The 23,911-nt window shown below is 42.4% G+C and overlaps 1 protein-coding gene across 2 annotated transcripts in view; it reads right to left on the bottom strand.

The window, feature by feature from the left end:
- Positions 1-23,911, bottom strand: part of ELMO1 (engulfment and cell motility 1) — a 683,834-nt gene that overhangs the window by 552,531 nt on the left and 107,392 nt on the right. For both annotated transcript variants that reach the window (XM_030204026.1, XM_030204017.1), the window contains exon 2: positions 4,180-4,280. The gene's annotated coding sequence lies outside the window, so the exon portion shown is untranslated. The remainder of the gene's footprint in view (positions 1-4,179; positions 4,281-23,911) is intronic.

The following is a 23,911-nucleotide window of genomic DNA, read 5'->3' as shown; positions in this document are numbered from 1 at the left end:
AGATCCCGAACTATAGCTACGTCATGCAAGGTTCCACATTAGGAGTCACGGACCAAGAAAGGGATCTGGGTGTCGCCGTCGATAATACACTGAAACCTTCTGCTCAGTGTGCTGCTGCGGCTAGGAAAGCGAATAGAATGTTGGGTATTATTAGGAAAGGTATGGAAAACAGATGTGAGGATGTTATATTGCCGTTATATCGCTCCATGGTGCGACCGCACCTTGAGTATTGTGTTCAATTCTGGTCGCCGCATCTCAAGAAAGATATAGTGGAATTGGAAAAGGTGCAGCGAAGGGCGACTAAAATGATAGTGGGGATGGGACGACTTCCCTATGAAGAAAGACTAAGGAGGCTAGGGCTTTTCAGCTTGGAGAAGAGACGGCTGAGAGGAGACATGATAGAGGTATATAAAATAATGAGTGGAATGGAACAGGTGGATGTGAAGCATCTGTTCACGCTTTCCAAAAATACTAGGACTAGGGGGCATGCGATGAAACTACAGTGTAGTAAATTTAAAACAAATCGGAGAAAATGTTTCTTCACGCAACGTGTAATTAAACTCTGGAATTCGTTGCCGGAGAACGTGGTGAAGGCGGTTAGCTTAGCAGAGTTTAAAAAGGAGTTAGACGGTTTCCTAAAGGACAAGTCCATAAACCACTACTAAATGGACTTGGGATAAATCCACAATTCCAGGAATAACATGTATAGAATGTTTGTACGTTTGGGAAGCTTACCAGGTGCCCTTGGCCTGGATTGGCCGCTGTCGTGGACAGGATGCTGGGCTCGATGGACCCTTGGTCTTTTCCCAGTGTGGCATTACTTATGTACTTATGGAATATTTTCTCACTAATCTCGCAGCTCTACTGCATGGATCTCTATATAAACCCTTAAGTTTGTACCTGAGGCAATGGAGGATTAAGAGACTTGCCCAAGATCACAATCAGCAGCAGCAGGATTTGAACTAAGATTTCCTGGTCGTCAGCCCAATGCTCTAACCACTAGACTACTCCCTCCACTTAAAAGGACACAGTAGTAAACAATATTGCAGAACTAGCAATAATTATTAAAATGAACCAGAGTAAATGTAAGGTATAACTGCTACAAAATAGTTACATTTTAGTACTGTCATAAGTTGGATTTAGCACTGCATAAAAATCAACAGAGCTCTTTTCTATTATCTTAACAGTGAGGAGAGAGGGATGTTAGCAAACTGTTACAAGCACTGTTACTCTGAAGCAATCACTCCGAGATAACAGATTTGGACAGTTGAAACAAAAAAGGGAAATGATTTTGTTTCATTTGACGAGTTAGTGTTTCAAATTTCTTAAAACTCCCCCTCTGATAGGTTTGGACAGATGCAAGTAGCTAATTAAGAGCTGGATTTTTATAAGGCTTAGCATAGGGGAACCCTGTGCAGCAACACACACCAAAAGAGCAGCCCAGGAAGAAAAAAGATTTTAAGACAGAGATTACAGCCAGAACAAAAAGATAAGCATTTAATTGTGTAAAAATGTAAGAAAGAAAATAGATTAACAAAAAGGAGGTCACGTGACGCCATCCTCAGGAGCGGCTGCTGAAAAACCCCACTCCTGCCATCCCACCACTAATCCCTCAATTCACCACGGATTCGACCTTTAAATTTGGTTGCTTTGGGCTTGCTTGGCGTTCGGAGGCCTACAGAGTGATTTGGCATAAGCATAAGTGATTTGGGAATTAGAGATGGATATACAGATTGAAGGAACAGTGGAACAATTACTGTTAGATCTACCGGGTGCCTTTAGGAACCAAAACAAGAATGAAGCACTGCTGGGTGTTACAGGAACATTCGGCTTATTGGCACTGGAGGAATCAGATACATCTGCTGGCGACCTGGGAGGCAAAAGAGACTCGGGCTTCGCCAAAGAGAAGGAAAAACTTTCTTGCCACCTGGGGGTCTGCATATACCAATTTTACACACCCCCGAGGTCATAGTCTGCTTCTTAACGAAGGGTGATATTGTTGCCAGCTCCCCCTTTTAAGGGGATCCTAGTTCCAAGAGGGGAGGGGGAAGGTAGGGTAGAGGTTAGAAGAATGGGTTAGTTTGGGAGGGGGTTAAGGGGGGGATAAAATATTTGGTTATCTTTTGCTTAGGCACTAATAGGGGACCCATCATAGTTATCAGGGTCTCATAGATATATTACCAGTTGACTTCTTTTCTTTCTTCTCATGTTTTCACATCCAGTGAGATGTCTAGTAACCTTGTGTAGTTTTTGCAACTAATGGATAGTAAGTAACAGTTAGTGGGAGGGGTAAGGAGATGGATGTTCCATTGTTTAAAAAGTTGATGATTGTGGACAGTGTTATATTGTTTCTTCAAGGATTGCAGCTGTTTGTATTGTGGTCTGTCTCATCAATAAAAATTATTGAAACACAAAAAGAAGAAATAGTGCATAAAAAGAGGATCAAATGGAACCAATAGATATAGAAATTGGTAGTTTGATGACTGTAGCAATCATTGCTCTTTTGAAGCAAGAGCTGTGACTTTAAGAGACTAATTTGAAACTCTCCCTCACATCAGAAAACTAGTTTCAAAATTCTCAAAAGACCATTTTAAAGTAATAAATCCATCGTCTCTCATTCTTCTAACCCAGAATGCTACCTAAAAAGCAGGCTTTTCAATTGCTTCCTGAACCAAGTATCCCTGCTTACCCTCCTCAAAATCCAAGTCAGTGAGTTCCAGGACTATGGCCCCATATAACAGAAAGTAGTGAGACACGCACATGACAGACAGATGCACAGCAGAAGGAGCTCGTGGAGGCATGAGGAGATGAAGAAATCATTTATACTTGACAGATATGTGAAACTTGATTTATGTTGGAGGTTGTTAAGTATCCTATGATCTGAACAAGGTAAGTTGCTACTTTATTATTAAAATTTGAGGGACCCGTTTACTAAGGTGTGCTAGCGATTTTAGCGCAGGCACAAAATTAGCGTGCGCTTTGTAGGTGCCTATAGGAATATTGTGGCTTAGTAAACAGGGCCCTGAATTTGTTAATCCGGCATATATTAAGCACAAGTATTGAAATATATTATTTAAGAAAAAGATGGACCAATGAAGGTACAGGTTGGGATCAAGAATCATTAGGCAAAATACTCTAGTGATTAAAGCCTGTTATGATTCAAAAATATTTTTATTTACTAAGCAGTGGCGTAGCCAAGGGGGGCCTGGGCCCCCCTCAACTTTGGGCTGACTCCCCTCAAAATTGTGGCACCGGATGCATAGCTGGCAGGGACACCCAAGCCCCACCAGCCAACTAGATTTCTGGAGCTGCACCCGTACTGGTGAAGCATCGAGGAAGCCAGCAGGGTGCTCCAGCTGCCAGCGCTGGCACTTCTGCGCATGCTCAGTTATGCATTGAACCAGTGTCAGACAGGAACGTCTCTGGAAAAGAATCTTTTCCACTAGCAAGGCTTGAACATCCCAGCCAGAAAAGGTATGATTCGGGGAGGGGGGAGATTTTTACAATCAATGGTCTATGACATACTTAATAAACTTTCATGCATAACAACTGATGCATGCCACTACTGTACTTTGTTAGCTTTCTTTCTCACATACACACTACCCATGCAAATTCGCTTTCAAGGGGAGACAACTCACAGCATGTGACACTTTGCTCTCAGACCTTCTACCAGCCTGTTTAATGTCAACAGGCCAAATGTGGGCTGTGTGCTACTCCAATAATCAGATCTCCATTTCGGGCACCATTACACCTGGAAATAAGAGGAAAACTCGACCAGTGGGCTTTGCTATGAACTTGTTTTATATAGGAATCCCACCAAGCCTGAGATTAACAGGTAAAGGTGTACATTGCTAATTCAGGGGTATGTTTACTAAGGTGCGTTAGCTTTTTTAATGCGCCTGTAAATTTAAGGCGCGTTAAACGGTAACGCACTTATACATTTCTATGGGCGCGTTAGCGTTTAACGTGCGTAAACCATTTACGCGTGTTAAAAACTTTAACGCTACCATAGCGCCGCTTAGAAAATACAGGCGTTAGACACATGTCCAAAACACTTCTATAAAAACTTTGTTGGAATCAATTAACTAGTATGCACTAATGTTATTGCACGTTATCTGCCATTAGTAAATAATCCCCATGTATGGAAAGAATTAAGCCAAGCAAGAAGAGAGCAGCTACCTGTGGCAGAGATGTTCCTGCAGCAAGATCTGTAGAAGGGCTACCTATATTCTGTTACAGCCACATCTGTGTTACAGAGATGCACTCATCCGTTGCCAAATCTGAAATAAAACACCAGATGAAAACACAGTTTTAAAAAAAGAACTAAAAGGCAAGTAAAGCTCCACTACATAGCATGTGCACAAGAGGAAAAGACTGCTGCGGTGCTCTATAACTAAACAATGAAGAGAATTACCAGCAGAAGTGCGGGTATCAAAGATACTGCTGCAATTGCACAGACAGGCCCAAGAGTATAAGAGCTGAGCATGGTCACTACTCAGAAGGCCAGGCATGAGGACAAATATACTGTTAACGGAGAATGCCAAAAGTACTACTGGAAAACAAGAGATCACTTAACAGCGAAATTGTTTTTTTTTCTTTCATCTCATTAAGTTAAAATATGGCTGCAAGGGAAGCTATTAACACCAGGAAATGCATGTCGATAACAATATTTCTACTATTATTAATACTGAATTTTCTATGCCTAGAATTTTAGAGTGGCAAATAAACATGGTATTCAAAAGGTGCATTAATTTGCTTCCGAAAGCCAGCCTTGCAGTTAAACACAAAACCCTCTATTACTTACAATAATAGTATATTAACAAGGATTATTAGCCACACACTATCAGTTTGAAAGAGTACTGTGAAATCTTGTACCCAAACACCAGAAATATGGCCCCTCAAGTCTCTACTGTGCAATGCCCAGTGATTCCCTTCCTCAGTGGATATGAACATTGTGTCCCCAGGCTAGGGCGCAGAAGTTGGCCTCTGGCCTTCAAGCCCAGTCTCAGTACCAAAGTGAACACGAAGTATAAGTGCATCAGAATGAAAAGATTTCTGCCTACAACTGCACCATTCTTAAGGTAGATCACAACATATCCTTACAAGGAGGTAATTTTATTAAACCTTTTCTGCATGTAAAATGCTAATTTATGGTCAGAAAAAAAACTATTATAAAGATAGATCACACCTAAAAGAATGTGCGCTGTAAGCCAGTATCTACTTGTACAGTAGGTCTGCTCAGGGGCAGAGTTTCAATAGAGTAAAAAAATCTACATGTATATTTTATAAAAGGTAAAGTGCATGTTGACATTTAGACCTGCTTGAGAACAGATGTAATGTCTGTGTTTGGAATCTATATCTGGTTTCTGTTAAATTTGGGCTAATGGATTTTTATACACTAAAATAAGCGAGAAGTAGGCACCCTCCTACCCAATTAAGCTAGGCACTCTTATGAAATTTCTCTCAAAAGGATTACATTTTCTTGTCACTACTACTCAACACTACAGGGTAATTTTATATAACGTTTTCCACATCTATATTTTATTTTAGACATAGAAAATGACTATTACAAAATTATGTGGCAGAATATACAAAGTACACATGCCAATAAGAGCAAATTTTTACATACACCACACATATGATGTCCCCAGGATTTGGGCAGAGCTGTGATGCATGTGTGTACTTTATAAAATGTGAACACACTCACACAAAAGCAATTCTGTAACTGAGTATGTGCAGTTACGTGCTGTGATGGACTGCTCCCCACCCCTCTCTGGGGCACTGGGTTAGTGCTAACCCTTCAAATGCTCCAGCTTGTAAAACCTCCAAACCATTCACCAGTCTTCACAACCAGGTTAGTGGGATAGCTGTTTAATAATTAAGGGATCCTTTTACAAAGGTGAGCTAGCATTTTTTAGTGCGCACTAAACGCTAGACACCCATTGAAATATATGGGAGTCTCTAACATTTAGCGCATACTTATTTTTAGCATGCGCTAAAAACACTACTGCACCTTTGAGCCCTTAACCATGCTTCCATTAACTTTTCCAATACAGCTGTATAACAAGGCAGCCTGGGATTGGAACCCAGGCTGGTGACCCTTTAACAACTGTCAGTCAGTCATTAGCTTTAGGGCTGAATCTGCTTCTCTCTCAAATGGCCACTCAATCAAAAGAACAAAATAATTTGTACAGACTCTTCAAACCAAATTGAACAGACTTCATCCCATGTAAAACAGTCCTCAATGTTTCCACCATACGTTCCCTAGTCTCTGCAACAACTTCACTCAGTCTTATGCACAGAGCTAAATCTATCTGGAACTTGCAAATGGGTCACTGGCTCAAGGACCCTCTGCCTCACCCGTTGTCACCGTTTCCTTTCTCAGCCTAGGGCTGTTCTTGTCAACAATTACAAACCTCAAGAGACTAAAGGAAATCTCTGCCGTCATTTACTATGTTACTTCTTCTTTATACCTGGGTAATTATGGGTTCCTTTCCATCTTTTCCAGTATTAGGGCCAAAAGGGGGAAAACACATTGAAGGATTAACCTCCCATACTTTCCTAACAGGTTTAAAACAACCAGAAACAGTCCTCCTGTACTCACAGTGCCTCCTAGCAGCTTCTGGATCAAAATATAGGAGCTCTCTCTACTTAGGCTATACTTTTGGGAAACAGCTAAGCCTGCTGTCTTGTGAGTGGAAGGGACTACCAGCTAGGCCAGTTCCTCTCTTCCCTTCTAGGGGCAACTAACTTCCTCTTCCTGCTTCTCTCCTCCTGTTCTGTTCTGAACCAAGGAGGTTTAATAAACAGGAGTGGAAGTGAGCCTATCTAGTCCATTGTAAGCAAGAAAGCCACTTAGGATAGTCTGAGTTTCCCCTTCCCAGCGCAGCCGTCATCCCTGTTCACTCAAAATAAAGCAAGCAAACCTATGTGCTGCTGCATCTACATTGTCGTTTTTTTATTGTTGGTCCATCTGTAACAAGTCTAAAGCTGTTTCAATTGGATAGGTAGTGCCCTAAAAGGTGGAAGACAAAAGTGTTTTTGTTTTACTTTTTGGACAGCTTTTTAATTTATTTGAAAGCTTCCCATATCCTATATAATAAAACGCATCTCCAACGTTCTAAAGCCGAGAAAGTGAAGCCTTCAAGCCTTGAAGCAGCATTCCTGCAACATTCCGGAACTACGTGTCTTCAATTGAGATGGAGCCTTACAGAGCGCAAGAATGCTTCAAGGCTTCACTCTCTCTCACACACACACACTCACTCTCTGTCTCTCACATACTCTCTCTCTCTCTCTCTGACACAAACACACACACACACACTCTGTCTGTCTGTCTCTCTCTCTCTCACTCATTCTCTCTCACATACACACTCCATCTCTCACCCACACACTCTCCCTCAAACATACACACTCCGAGGGAAGGGGGGCATGGAACTCGGAGGGGAGGAGAGGGAGGGAGGGAGGGAGAGAGGGGGCCTGCACCTTGGACGGAAGGGGGGCCTGGAACTCGGAGGGGAGGAGAGGGAGGGAGGGAGTCATGGAACTCAGAGCCCCACACATACACTGTCTCTCACACACTCTCTCTCACACACAAACACACACACACACACTCCGTCATTCTCTCTCTCACTCACACACCATCTCTCTCTCACACACACACACACACACTTTTACTCTCAAACATACACACTCCGAGGAAAACCTTGCTAGCGCCTATTTCATTTGTGTCAGAAACGGGCCTGTTTTACTAGTGTAGATATAAATATCGTGAAATAATTGAATATCACAAACAGCTTAAAAATTATTATAGCTGGTAGAAATAGCAATTTTAAACTCTGTATTTTGTGCTCACTTTTCTACACTAAAAAATAAATAAATACACTGTATACAATACAGATGGCCAAATTTCAGTGAGGATATCCTGTTTCCTGATGGGTTTATCTTAAATGTTGTTGTAATCTGCCTTGGGAAGCACAGTGTTATAAAGATGATAGAATACATTGAAATTAAATGGAAGCAGAATTAAGCTCTCCTTTCATTGGGGCACATGTAATCACATCTTCATCTGTTTTGTAGACCTTTACCTTTTAGATACACAAATGGATTATTCTGTTTGAGCATGTTTTAGGGACAAGTGGTTTATAAGTCAAAATAATAAAAATAATTTCTGTCAAACAGATCTCTCATTTGTAGAAACATAAATATAAGCACCTAATGCAGCCCATTGGTTTTCTTATATTTTGTTCTTGTGATGGCTTATACTGTGCCAAAATTGGAAATACAGTGAGACAGAATAATAGCATTTAGTAACATTCAAAACTTTATGTTTTAATCATCTTTATTAAAAGCTAAACATGTTGGTTGATAAGCTTCATACAGAACCAGAAAAAACAGTAAACCATTCAACACGGCACAATAAAAACTTTTACTCCAAGAACCCGTCCCCTCCCGTACTCCCCTCCCTCCCTATAAGCCCACCTGACTGTTTCCATCCACACTCAATGAAATTACATGGGAATACGTTTAAAACAAACAGGAGGAAATATTTTTTTCACTCAATGAATAGTTAAGCTCTGGTTTAAAAATGGTTTGGACAAGTTCCTGGAGGAAAAGTCCATAGTCTGACTTGAGGTGGGAAAGCTACTGCTTGCCCTAGGATTGGCAGCATGGAATGTTGCTACTATTTGGGTTTCTGTCAGGTACTTGTGACCTGGTTTGGCCACTGTTGGAAACAGGATACTGGGCTAAATGGACCGCTGGTCTGACCCAATATGGTTATTCATATGTTCTGTTCTACCTGCCACTGTGCATATAATTTTGTGTAAGAACATTTATGCTCTATGGGGAATACTGTAGTAACCTATTTTATAAAGGCACACAGGTGCCAATGTTACTTTTATCAAATAGGCATAACAGGCACAGTGTGTGACATTTTTACAGATGCCCTGTTACCAAATTATCCCCCTATAGGGCCACTGAGGCACAGAGCTGAAAACCAAGCAACCAAGATATAGTGTTCAGGAGGAGTTATACAGAGTTTACTAGGAAGGGTTTTATAGATTTTCTTTAAAACATCAAGTCAAACGTCATGCATAGTGTAGTCATAAATATTATATATCATATGTGAAATTGGTGAGCCCTGGGGAACACAATATGGAGGCACCCAAGGCTCAGAAAAAGCCCCATCTTTCAACACCATACAACATCTTGATTTCAAAAAGCCCCCAAACCACTTAAGCACAATTCTAGTCATCCAAAATTCTGACAACCAATACAATACAATGTCACGATTTACAGTGTCAAAGGCCGCAGACACATCAAATTGCAAAAGCAAGTCTATTGGATATGTGCAGAGAAACTACTACTAATAAAAATTATTTCTATAGTGCTACTAGACATACACAGCGCTGTACACGTTACAGGATATGTGGCGCCTGAAAAATCGGCGCCGAAAATATCTCTGCCTAGATAGGCACAGTTTATAGAATACGCCTAGCGATCATGCCTGCACAAAACTAGGTGCATCAATTTACGTTAAGTAAAACAGTATAAATACCAGGGCTTAATTTAGGCATGGAGCAGATATATCCTATAAACCTGCGCATAGATTTTTGGAATTCCCGTGGTCACGCCCCCTTTTTGGAAGCATACATTAAAATTTACACGCACTTTACAGAATATGCCTAGCAAGTTGTGCATGTAAATTCTAATTAATGCAGTTTAGTGTCAATAATTGCTTGTTAAGTAGCAATTATAGATTTGCACATAATGAATGTAGGGCATGCAAATTTCTCTCGTGTATATTCATTGTGGATATCCTGAAAAACTGACCTACTTGTGCCTGGACTCCTGCATCTCTAATCTAGACTTTTAGAAGACTTTCCATCATCACTCTGTCTGCAGTTTACTGCCCTGTTCGTCTCACTGCACCTTGCATCTTTCTTGTACTGAATGTTCTTCATGCCTTTATGTAAATGCATTTTGGTTTTTACATAATTCATCTCGTACTATATCCTAGGAAGGGCAGAATATCAAATATAAATACATGTAAAAAATGTGGGCTGCAGTCTCTTTTCAGCAGAGACAAGCAGCAGCAACCTGACACCACCCATCGCTGCTGTTGTTTCAGCACTTAAGATTTCTGATCCTGTCATTTTCTTTTAAGCAATGATTTTGCTGGATTTTCTTGCTTATTAAATACATTATCTGTAAAGCTAGTAACCACACATTTTCACAGAGGGAAATGATTTGTCTGGGTGAGAGACAGTCCAAGATATCAGGACTTTAAAAAGTCAGCTTTGTTCAATCCATCACCACCTGTTTGTTCCTTCTAGGGATGATAAAAGGTCAGAGCATCTTCAAGGGAAGTGTGACAGGCAGACAGAGCCCAGTGTGTGCCAAAACCAATTGAAGAGTTGCCAGAGAGGAAGGACACGGTTCCACTATGGACTTAAACGCTTTTCCCCCGCTCAGAAATCCCACAGAACTCTGAAAGGAAGTCAAGCCCATGACTAGATACCCATCAGATTCAGTATGTAGATTTTTACATTTAAAAAAAACAACCCTCAAACATTACTTTTAACAGGCATGATTGTCACCATAAACAAAAATCTGGCAGCCCTTTCTGGATTCCATAGAGAAAAATCACTGCTTTTATTTATGACAATTAGTTATCTGGGTCGAACCTCAGCAGGCATGGCGTTTTTTAAATGATGATCACAGCGTTTAATGACTACCACCAGTCCTATGCATAGTTGCAATATGCAGCAGCTGTGTAGCTAAGCAGTTTACACTAGGTTAACCTTTTTGCTAAAGATAGCTATATAACCTATACAGAGACAGGGAGGCAATTCTATGAGTGGGGACTCCCTTTTAGGCGCCCAGATTCCTACACAGATGCTACACAGTGAGAGCCCATTCTAACACGGCTCCCGGATACCCAGATTCTGTTATAGAATACTAGCACACCCCAGTATTGGCATACCTAACATTTACACACGCACAGTTACACCAGCCATAGACCTGTCATAATTGTGGTTGCATAAATGCAGCAGGGGCACACAACTTACAGAATTCTCTAGGTTGCAAACGCAAGTGGCAGCCTTTGTCCATGCCCCACCCATCTGAATGCCCCCTTGTTTTTATGCACGATGCCACTCACATGCACCCTCTGAAAACATCTGCTAGTGTGGTCAAGAATTTTCATTATCCACACAGTGCTGCTAAAAATGCATGGATGGGAGCTTTACACATTTACTGGCCATCACTAAACATATAGGGGATGGGATTTGATATGTTATACCACATTTCTGTGGTTACGATCAAAGTGGTTTTCATATTATATACAGGTACTTTTTTTGTACCTGTGGCAATTGACTTGCTCAAAGTCACAAGGAACTGCAGTGGGAACCAAACCCGGTTCCCCTGATTCTCAGTCCTCCACATTAACCATTAGGCTACTCCTCCACTCCATAAAAACCCTTTTGAAATTTCAGCCCATCATTGCTACAGTATTACTAAATGTACACAGTGTTGTGTACATAAGAGATAAACCCTGCTTAATAGATTACCATGTGTTAAAGACAAACAAGGCAAATCAAACATTAGTGAATTTCATTTATTATGGGGATTTATTAAAACAATATGGGTATAAATAGGAGAATAAGGGAGTTAAGGTTTAAAAGCAGTCTCAAAAATATGGGTTTTTAAAGCAGACTTCAATAGGAGCAGACTAGAAGCACGATGTTCTGATTCACAAAGCCTATTCCACAGGGGCGGACTGATCATAAGGGCAACTAGGCAGTGCCTGAGAGCCCAGGAGCTGTAAGGGACCTAATGTCTCTCTCCCACGTGATAAAGCATCTCCTCCTCCTCCTCCTGATCGGCTCCAGACTCTTCAGTGCTGCGGGGCCGGTATCTATTTGAGAAACATGCGTAAACAGCAACAGCCATGAACCGTAAATTTTTAATCATTTTATATACAAGTGTACACTTTACGTATATATACAGTATTGACTCTTTTTCTTCTGTATGTTCTAGAAGATATTGGTTTATTATATTATTATGTGTGTATTATACTATTGTCTTTTATTGATTTTTATTTTTTAATAATTTGTTTAGACTCCTGAGGCAGGCCTGTGCCCGAAACACAGTACTGTTTCGAGTCTGTGAATAAAGTGCTACCTTTTACACTGGTATCCCGTTTCTCTGGAGTCATTGGTCCACTTCCCACTTCCCGTTGCCATTTTGCATTTTCGTGGGAGTAAGTGTTCATCCACTTAGGTGGATTACCCCCTTCTAGGGTCTACAGACATAAAATAAAGTGTTAGAGGGCCAGCAGCTTTATGAAATAGTCTTTATGACATATCTACGAATATTAGTGGTCACTAAATGGACTTAACTGAAACAACTTATTCAGAGCAAAGTACAGAATGCTTATTAAATTTCTGGGTCACTGGAAAATAATTCCCAGAAACTAAATTCTTAGCATCACATTTTTTTTTCATGCTACAAATGCAGCTGCCAAAACTGCTGCACCGGAGTGAAATTACTTACGCTTTGAAGAGTAAAATACTATGCTGAAATTATAACTTTGCCTGGGAGAGATGATGGTTATGACGAAAGCTGCTGAACAACAATATCACTGACAACTTTTCTGGGTGGAATCTATCAGTAAAGGAAGAGTGCCCGGCGAAAGTAATGTATTATAGCCTGGAAAAAAATTGCTATATAATGCTTTGAAACCATAGTGTTCAAAGAAATGTTGCACTTGTTCTCTGCATGCCTAACAAAGAAAACGTTCACCAAAAAAAAAAGGACATTACACAGGTAGATTAGTTGCATTTGCATAAGTGAATGCCAGCCAAGAGAAAGAACACCAGTACTTTTACAACCCACATGCTTTTGGCCTCACACAAAAAAAAAAAGAGGCATGCAAACATTCAGTTGAGTCTTCACACTGAACAGATGCGTGCAAGATCGCTTCACATCCCCACAGTTGTATTCCCTCAGTTTTTTGTGCCGCTGCCACCTGACAGAGCTGGAAAAAGGCTGGAAGCGTAAGGCACTCTTGTGCGCTCTAGAATGCTATGGGTGCTTAAAATGAAGAGCACTCATACTACTAAAGAAATGTACATGAGCAAGGCCCTGAAGCATGGTGCTCTAGTTGAAAAGAGTCCCACCGAAAGTGCTTCCCTGGGGTATCGCAGCTCCCTCTGGCCCTGGTGGAGGGGAAAAAATTTAGAAGATGTGCTTGCACTTGTTCTTCATGAATTGAGATTGGTTAAAATAAAGGCTGCTGAGATCGGTTAAGATAGAGAATGCTGACTTAGTGATACAGACTGCTGACATGGGGATGACTAATTTTGACTCAAAGTTTATGCCTTTTTAACAGGTAATAAGGGTTCCTTTTTTTTCTGACTTGTTAAAAATTATTCAACAGAAAAGGAGAGTGGATGTTATTATTCAGAGGTTATGAATGTGACTTTGGGGAAACTAGACAAGTCAAAAAGAAGGGGTAGAGATGAGATTAGGGAGGAGAATCATTTAAAAAGATGCCTTCAATTATATGCTTTGGAGAATATTTGGAAAGCTCACAATCCAGAGGCATAGCCAGACTCAATATTTTGGATGGGCCCTTCCACACATCCCCCCACCAAATATCTTCCTGAAGATATTTTTTAAAGTACAGATTTTTTTTCACCTACCCCGCACCTCCCCTCCTCTTCTCTGCAGCATCCCGGCATCTGTGTTTCTGTCTCTGAACCTTGTCCTTCCCCAGTGTACCATACAGGCATCCTCAGCACCTGCGATTCATTCTCACTGCTTGCACTGGCCCTGCAGGCTTCCATATGCTGCATGCTCATGTCCCGCCCTCATTGATGTCATTGCCCATTTCCTGTCTGATGGGATGCGGCAGATGGAAGCCTGCGGTGCTGGTGCAAGTAGCAAGAATGAATTGCTGCAGGTGCCAAAGATGCCTGTATGGTACAGCGAGGAAGGATGGGGTTCAGAGAAAGAAGCGCAGCTGTTGGGATGCCACGAAGGAATGAGGGGAGAGAGCAGAATGGTGCTGCCGCTGGATGGGTCTGAGCCACAAATGGGTGGGCACAGCCAACTCATAGCTACGCCACTGTCACAATCCACTAGAGGAGCAATTCTGTAGGCCTGTGGTCCAACTTATGTATTCATCTGATTATATCTCAGATCGTGCTATTTTTACGAGAGAAGTGGGGGTAGGGAAGGGGAAAGTAAGAACAATATCGTTGAGGGCTAATACTCGATAATTAAGTAACCAGGTTATGATAGAAAAATGGAGAGAATATCTGATACTAAATGATAGAGATGAAGTCTCCTTGGGAGGAATATAGTATGTTGGGAAAGAAAACATGAGAGGTATATTAATTCAACTAATCTCCAGAACTCGAAAAGCACGAATGCAAAAAAGATAGGCCCTTGTAGAAAGTTTCATGAGAGACATCCTTCACAGCTGCTTATGAAACGATTAAAAACTCAAACACCAGATTGACGAACTTGATATTAGTCAGATAGAGGACCAAAATAAATTATTTAGAACATGGTAATAAATTGGGGAAATCATCAGCATGGAAGCTGAAAAAGCAACAAACCAATAAGTGGGTTAAAAGAATCATCATTAAGGGCTTCTTTAACAAAGCCATGCCAGCGATTCCTGCACGGCAAATGAAAGGAAGCCCACAAGAATTGAATGGGCTTCCTCTCATTTGCCCCACTGAGAATCGCTAGAATGGCTTTGTAAAAAAAAAAAAAAAGCCCTAAAATGGGGAAAGGTAAACTTCTCATGAAGATACTGCAAAAGAGTTCAGATGATTTTATGAACAATTATATACTTCAGAACTTGTCCCAGAGAAGAAATTAAAAATTATGTGAAAGGTTTGCATCTCCCCAAAATAGATGTTACAATGAATTTCCTCCTATTAGAGCAAGCAGTCGTCCAACTGATCCAGGATCTTACATTGGGCAAAGACCCAGGAGAAGACAGGTTCCCAATGGAATACTGTAACGTTATGAATCATGAAGTATCAGGGGTTCTTGTATTACTAGGTGTCCCCACTTCTGAGATCTATGTATAAGGCAAATGTAGTTGTCCTCCTGAAACAAGAAAAAGATCCATCTTCATGTGCAGCTACAGACCATTAGCTCTGTTAAACAATGATATGAACATTTTTTTTTTTTTTGCAAAGATCCTAGCAATAGATTGGAAAGAATTCTCCCCAGATTGATTCATCGTCAAACTGGGTTTATTCAAGGAAGGCAACCTGGAGATAATGTTAAAAAGAGCCATAAATTTAATTGATGATATTGCTAAAAGGCGTGACAAAGCCCTCTGTGATGCTATAGAAGCAAAACAAAAGCATTTGACAGGGTGGAATGGCCATTCTTATTTGAATAATAGCATCCAAGAAGGTTTCCTCCAACTATATACTTAAATAATATTTTTATGGAAAATCAGAAAGTGGGTGGTGATTAAGTGTGAGCCAGAACACCTTACCAACAGTGAAATCCTCATCAGTCTTTTTTTTTTTTTTTTTTTTTTTTTTTAAATATACTATGAAAACTCTTCAGTTGAAAGTACTAAATCTCTTAGGGGTATGTTTACTAAGGTGTGTTAGCGTTTTTAACGCACCTGTAAATTTCTATTGACGCATTGGTTTTTAATGCACATAAACCATTTATGCATGTTAAAAATGCTAACGCACCCATAGCACCTCTTAGTAAACATAGGTCTTAATCTTATTATATATCTTATTCTTCTTATACAGCTCACATATCTTATTGGAGAATAAAGGAAAATGTATTGTTTTTCAAAAATATGCACATATCTTAATATGGGTGAGTGACATCACTGCTTCTCACAGCTGGAGCTTCAATATACAACTTCCGTGAAATATTAGATAAGGTCACTCACTGGAAGCGATAACTGACTCCCATTTGACAATGCATGCTCAGATTTTGCAAGTTGTAAGGATGCTTTTTTTTTTTTCAATTGTCTTTTTTTAGTAAATTGAAACCTTTCCTATTGGGATGTAACTTGTTCAGAGCTTGGGTTTGTCAAGGGTTATTGCAAAATGCCATATACCTGGGGGTTTCCTAAAGGACAAGTCCATAAACCGCTACTAAACGGACTTGGAAAAATCCAAAATCCCAGGAATAACATTTATAGAATGTTTGTACGTTTGGGAAGCTTGCCAGGTGCCCTTGGCCTGGATTGGCCACTGTCGTGGACAAGATGCTGGGCTCGATGGACCCTTGGTCTTTTCCCAGTATGGCATTACTTATGTACTTATGGTTTCAACCTTAAGGTATAGGGTGCTGCAAGAGATTCAAAATGCAGCTGCTAGGAAGATTATGGAAGTTTAAAAATAGGTTTACATCACACCTGTATTGAAGCAACTGCACTGGTTGCCTGTTCAGTTTAGGGTGTAGTTTAAGGTATTATCCCTAAAAAAAAAAATTCAGACCTTGTACCTTTGGTATACGCAACAGGCCTGGGCACGTAACTTGCCAGGGCAACCATTGTGATCTGAGGCAGGTACACAAATGTCGATTCAGGAGCTATTTAGGGGCCACTATGCTAAAACCAGGGTTGCTGCTTTTTCTGTTGAGGGGCCAATTTTTGTGGAATGCACTACCAGGAGTATAGCATATTTTAAGAAGCTTTTGAAATTATTTGTGCAGGCATTTCATACTGTTTAGATATTTTTGTTTGGTTTAAATTAACAGTTTTTAGGAGGTTGAGGATTTGAGGGAGTATTGTGCATTCTGTTGCATTGTTTACTTTTATTGTGTATGGTTTTTCTTACTCTGCTTAGGTTATAAGCAGATTATAAGTTTTTAAAATAAATAAATGTGCTTCCTCCAAATGGAAAAATATGTAATTTTGTCAAAAGGTAAGTCCAAAAATGAAAAAAACATCTTAAAATTATACTGAATGTATAATCTCATTGGAACATTGTATGACGTATGTGAGGAAAATAATAGTAACATAGTAGATGACGGCAGAAAAAGACCTGCACGGTCCATCTAGTCTGCCCACGATAAACTCATATGTGTATACCTTACCTTGATTTGTACCTGTCTTTTTCAGGGCACAGACCGTATAAGTCTGTCCAGCAGTATTTCCCGCCTCCCAACCACCAGTCCCGCCTCCCATCACTGGCTCCGGCACAGACCCCGTATAAGTCTGCCCTTCCCCATCCTAGCCTCTCAACCACCAACCCCTCTTCCCCCCGCCACCCAATTTCAGCTAAGCTTCTGTGGATCCATTCCTTCTGCACAGGATTCCTTTATACCTGTCCCACGCATGTTTGAATTGCGTTACCGTTTTCATCTCCACCACCTCCCGTGGAGGTGAGGAAAATAATAAAGATGATTTGAACATTTTAAAAAATTATACTAAATACCCTGGTAAAGTGGGGTACTGCCACAAAAAAACAGATGCAATTATCTGCTGTTCAGGGTTTTTTGAGTTTATATCTTAAGCTGTTTTCTTAAGACTTCAGAAGGGAACTTCACAATGTTTGGCTAAAAAAAAAAAAAGCATACAAATTAGTCTCTGCCAGGCAGACTAGATGAAAAGATTGCACGTCTCAAAGATATTGCCCTGCTGAATACATTTTTTCATCTTTTTTCTCAATGTCTTTTCTCTTCTTCCCATCAACTCATTGATAAGTTTCATCTCTCCTTTTCTCCCTTAATCTCCCTCTTTTCACCTCTCACCTGTCTTCCAGCTTTCCACCGTCCTCTTGCAACCCTCCTATTCTCACCTCTTCTATCTAGCAGTCCGATGTTCAAAACTCCAGCACTATATATGGAACAGCGCCCAAGCAACACTGTGGGAGCAGTGCAAAAAAAAATAAAAAAGTTCCCTAGTGCTCAACAGTAAAAATATACAAATGATATGTACACTGTCTCACTAAAAGTAAAAGGGAAGAACATTCCTGGTGCATGCGCACAACAGATTCACACTAACCACAGCTCTTGTGCACATGCACCAGGCAAACTCAAATACAAGCAGTAAAGAGCTCAGGTAGCAGCAGTGACCCAGTTTCTTTTCTCCTTCTCCCTTTTGCCATGGTGCAGCTTGAAATTGTGTTATTTGGTTTCAAGATGTGCTTGCTCCCTCTAAGGAGGCAGGGGAAAGCTCCAATGCTGTTTCTCCAGTTGGATCGAGTGTTACTCCGGTGGGAGGACAGCATGCAGACATGGCTGAACGTTTCGTATGTCAAAAGGAATTCTTCTGCCTGCTACTTGCACCCAAAAAGCTTAAGAAACCCTCTCCAACCTCCTCAGCACCACCTTGAGGCTGGTGGTAGGTTTCCAGCATTAGAGCAGAGGATTTTTTTTTTTGTGCACTATTTCTCTGAGCAGTGGGAGGGAATACCTAATGCCCTAATTTACATAATTTTGACTACATCTAAACGCTCTATGTGGCCATGTTTCGTGCACATACTATTCCCTGTGCTAGTGACCTCTGAACATTTTGCGCACCCTTAACACCAAGCACTAGCCCCGTGCTAATCACCTCTAGCGCCTGTAATATTAGAGAATGACACAGGGACCCGCAGTAAATCCGCAGTAAAAAGATTTTTTGACGTTTAACCTTTTACCACCCTGCGGGAGCAGTAAAAGTACTTTGCTCCCGCATTAAAAATTAAAAACTGCGATTACCGTGCATCCAACGTCTCCTCTTTCCCTCCTTCCTTTGTTGTTCCCTCCCTTACCTTCCTCCCCATTGCAAAGCTAAGGAGATTCCCCATAGGCCTGTTTCAGAAGGAAGGAGCAGGCACAGAATATAGGCTCTTTTTTCCTCTTTCCAAAAGTCAAGAGTACTCCATTTGCAACGGAAGATGCCTTAGAAGAACGGAAGCAGAGTTTGGGTGAGAATAACAGGCTTAGCTGAGAGGAAGAACAATTGTGAGATTCTTTCTGATTACCATTTAGGGCATGTGGGCAATAGCACCCTCTGTAGAAGAGTAAATAATGTTGATTGTAGAGATCAAGCTGTAAAATTATGGTAATCAGTACTAAAACAGAAATCTATTTTCTTCATCACTTTCATGAAGTATTTGTTTTCGTTGTGAACATTACAAATACATCACATGGATCAAAAAAAAATCCCATTAAATCTACAACTTAATATAGTATTATTCACCATCTGTTCCCCTCCTGAACTCATTTTATTAAGGAACATCGTGCCATTTAATACTTTTAAAGTTACTTTGTCTATAAAACATGAAAATTTAATATGAACAGTTTGATATCATTAATAGCAGTACAGAAGTTTTCCTCTCTTTTTCAGTATCCTCCTTCCCTCTTCTCCAATGAAGAACTTCTTTAATGCATCATTCAACAATATTTATGAACCAGTCTTTAAGCCAGAGAGACTTCTAAGTCAGAAATATTGTGCAGTTGTACAGAATATTGTTTCTTTTTATACTTTAATAAAATGATTTAAATATAAAATCCTAACCGTTCAAGGCTTCTGCAGATGGGATCAGACAGAGTCCGTGGGGACAGGGACAAACTTTGTCCCCGCGTCATTCTCTAGCCAGGATTAGCTTTTCAGCATTGGCCTGTAGCTTGCTATTCCTCCTATTTCATCTGGTCCCCCAGTTACACCCTTTGTACTCTCCTCATCCCCCCCCCACCATCTACCTTCCCTCTGTTCTTTCCTCTTACCAGACCCAGCTCCTTTCCTATCACTCATCCCTGTCTTCTTATCCTGTACTCGGTTTCTCACTAACCCCTTTCACTTCTTTCCAAGCCCCCCCCCCCCCTCATACAGCCTCACTCCTTTCTTACACCTGGCCCGTTCTTCCCCTCTGCCTCTTAGTCTCTCCAAGTCCTTCACACATCTCTACCCCTCCCTATCATATAGCACCAATCTCTCACCCCCACCCATTTCACATATCCCTACTCATAACCCCCCTTTCAGTTACTTAGTCCTATATTCCATCCAGAGTTCCCATCCTCTTGCCCAATTCCTTATCATCGCTCCCATTCATCTTCCCTCCCTCCCTCCTTCTCACATCCTACCCTCTCATCTCACCCCTTTTTCTATCTCACCTCTCACATTCCATCCTCTCCACAATTCTGCCCCTTCCTCTACATTTCCCTTTTCTCCCTTCCTAGCACTCTCTTCCATTTCTTCCCCTCCTACATAACTTCTCTCCTTCATTCTCAACTTTTCCCCATCCAATCTTTCACCATTCTGTTTTCTGTCACTCCCTTTCTCCCTTTAAAAGTCATTGCCACATAGCCACCCCTTCTCCCCAGCTCCAGAGTGGGACAGTCAGTTTAACAGGCAAGAACAGCAATGTTTCATGCTGCCTGCTCTCCAGACCAGTTAACAGCATGGACCGTGAAAGCAATTACCACAGTATAAGAACTCAGCACATGTGCAATGCTGCAAGCCCCCACTGACCCTCTTCCATGACAAAAAAAAGGCACCACAGACACTGGCAGCATTGTGCCTGCTCTGAGTCCTTGCAAACTGCCAAGATATCTAGAGAGCAGACAGGACACAGTGCTGTTAATCCTTCCTGCCTACACTGGAGCCAGGACATTCGTTCAGATGGAAACCGTATTTGGGAGGTGGGGACCTTGCTATGCTTGGCTCCCCAGAGTGATGCCACTGCACATTCCCCTTCTTGCTCCATCCCTTCCTTTCTTCGATCTCTTCCTCACCCGCTTTATTAACTCTTCTTCCCTTAACCGCTTTCCACTCACTCTATTTTCAGGCAACTGTCTACAGAAGCAAATCTTAAAGAGAAGCAAACATTCCCCAAGGGACTCCACTGCTGTCAGCCTCCTCCTCTTCCTCCACCTAACCTATCTTCTCTTTCCCCCTCTTTGTCTCTGTGTGTTCGTGATACTTTCCTATCATATAGTGGAGGTCCTTTCCTTTTCCAAACGTAGACTGCACACTGCTCAGCTCCGTCAGAGCAGTTTAGCAAATACCAATAAACTATAAACTATTCAAATATGTTGAATTACAGGCCCTGGGCCATAATTCCAAGGTGAATGAGACAGGAATTTAGTGCAACAGGGACCATCAGTGTGTGCTCTCTCATAATCTTCCCAGTGATACACACATGCAGGACCACCCAGTGATGCAGAAGAGCAAAAAACATTGGGTAGCAACAGAGGAAGAAAGGAGCAAAGGAAGCAGAACTGAAAGAAATTACTAGGGCCAAATTATTACATACAACCCAGTTGTTTTCGCTACATAGGCACAAGGGTGGTCTGGGAGAAAGTGATGGCAAATTCTGAACTTGCCCAATGAGGATAGAAACCTTGCCCCACATCTCTCTCATCCTCCTCCCCTCCCAAACACAAGATGATTGCAGCTGCATAACTGAGGTCTCGATGATCAGTTTCCCCGCGCTGTTCAGAACAGCGCTGTAAAATTAGCACCAGAACGGGAAACACCACCCCAATGATCAAAAGTAATAGCATGCATATAGATGCACGCTATTAGTTTTGATCATCGAGCTACTTCTGTGGGAGAATTGTGCCTGGGCATGTGCCCAAAGCATTATTTTCCTGCAGAAGTTATTTGACAGGTCCAGGCTGTCAAGAAAATGCCTGGACCTGTCAAACATACATATGAGCTTGAGGTCTGGTGGACCTCCAGACCCCCTAACCCCCCCCCCGAACCCCGACCTGACCAATTCCTCTCCCTGACGGAAGATCTCTCATCCCCACCCAGAAGAAGACTCACCCCCCAAGACAGAAGGGCCCTGGTGGCCTAGTGCCCCCAACCCCCCCCCCCCCCCCGGGACAGAGGCCCTAGTGGGTCTAACACCCCCCAACAGAAGAGAGGGCTGGAGGTCCTCCATCTGGTGGTCTAGTACCCCCCCCCCCTAGTGGTCTAGTGGCCCCGACCCCCCAGTACCTTGAGATGACGGAGGAGAGTATAGCACTCCCTATGCCTTCCAGCGCCAACTCCAAAATGGCAGCATCCAGCCCTGCCCAGTACATCCCAAGGGCATAGCTAGACAACAGATTTTGGGTGGTCCTAGGCAAGAAGTGGGTGGGCACCAAGTGTTCTGTCCCCCCCCCCCCCCCCAAATGATCTCAGCTGGCAGAAAAATGCTTCTTTCCACTTTGGCAGTCTGCAGCAGGCATGCGCTGAAAACTGAGCATGCGCAGGTGCTGGTATAATGGACAGTAGCGTTTTCATTGCCATCAGGAGGAAGTCTTCAACTGGCAGAGCTTGGGATCCCCACCAGCTACAGCTAAACGTGTGGTACTGTTAGGTGGGCCTGAGCCCTAAGTGGGTGGGCCCCTGCCCACCCAGGCCCACCTGTGGTTATGTCACTGGTACATCCTCCAATCATCCTGGGCGGTAGTCAGCACTAATGGCCTCTAGCACCTGCATTTACCTTTGATCATCGGGCCTGAGAGGGCTGCTAGGGCTTCAGCAGGGACAGAGAGGAAAGGTTCTCGGTCTAGAGCTGCTGCTATTTCGTGTGACTAGCTGGCTCTGTATATTTGAATCAGCAACAGAAGACCCAAGAAGAGAACAAGCACAATTATGCAATTATGTCGGTGCTGTACCAGTACTTTGGCGAGACTTATTGCTGGAAATTTCCACATCTGCAGGAGGATCCCAAACTCCAAATCAAACTAGCTATGAAACTGAGCAAGTTGGTGAAGCAGCAGGGAACCCAAACTCAATTTAGGAGGGCACCTTGTTAAATTGGGGTTTGGGCCTCTTTATAGGGTCTAGTGCAGGGATTCTCAACTCAGTCCTGGAGAAACACGTAGCCAGTCAGGTTTTCAGAATACCCGCATAAGACAGATCTACATACATTGGAGGCAGTGCATGCAAATTTAGGGTTACCATACGTCCGGATTTACCCGGATATGACCTCTTTTTGAGGACATGTCCGTGCGTCCGGACATGTTTTGGCCAGCCTGCCCATTTGTCCGGATTTCTGGACAAATGGGCGGGCTGATGCTGATGTGCGTGCAGGCGGCAGACCTCCCCTCCCCTTACTCACAATCTTCCCTGGTGGTCTAGTGACTTCGGGGCAGGAAAAAGCCCCCTTTCTCCTGCCCGGCGCGCTGCTCTGCATCCTGTATGCTGCCTGTGACGGTCTCAGTGAGATTCAAAATGGCCACCGAGAACTGAAGTCTTGTGAGGCCGCTTCAATTCTCGGCGGCCATTTTGAATCACACCAAGACCGTCACAGGCAGCATACAGGATGCAGAGCAGCGCGCCGGGCAGGAAAGAGGGGGCTCTTTCCTGTCCCGAAGTCACTAGACCACCAGGGAAGATCGTGAGGGGAGAGGTGGTGACAGGGCCGGGGGGAGAAGAGGTGAGGTGAGGGGGTGACCAGGGGGAGGGGAAAATGCGACAGGGGGGGCAGGGCAAGGTGCGACATGGGGCGGGGTGAGGTGTGGAAAGGGGTGGGGTGAGGTATGGAAAGGGGCAGGGAGAGGTTGTGAAAGGGGTGGGGCGAGTGTGTGAAATGGGGCGGGGCACGTGTCCTCTTTTTTTAAGGACAAAAAATGGTAACCCTATGCAAATTCATCACACATATTCATTGTGGATATCTTGAAAACCTGACTGGCTTGGTATGTCCCAAAGACTGGGTTGAGAACCACTGATTTAGTGTCATCTTTCAAGATCAGAGCAATGGCATTAATCCCATATGCCCTCATTTTGTACAGCACAACTGTCTATAAAGAAACAGTAATTGTACACAAGGAGGCAGCTGAAAGGGGGGGGGGGACCCAGTGATCAGACTTACTACTACTACTACTACTATTTAACATTTCTAAAGCGCTACTAGGGTTACGCAGCGCTGTACAATTTGTGGTCATGCCACTGACACACCCCTGCCCCCTCCAAACAGAAATG

This window comes from Microcaecilia unicolor, chromosome 1 (assembly GCF_901765095.1).
Source record: "Microcaecilia unicolor chromosome 1, aMicUni1.1, whole genome shotgun sequence".
In the NCBI taxonomy this organism is placed as follows: domain Eukaryota; kingdom Metazoa; phylum Chordata; class Amphibia; order Gymnophiona; family Siphonopidae; genus Microcaecilia; species Microcaecilia unicolor.
This window is presented reverse-complemented; position numbering and strand designations above follow the sequence as displayed.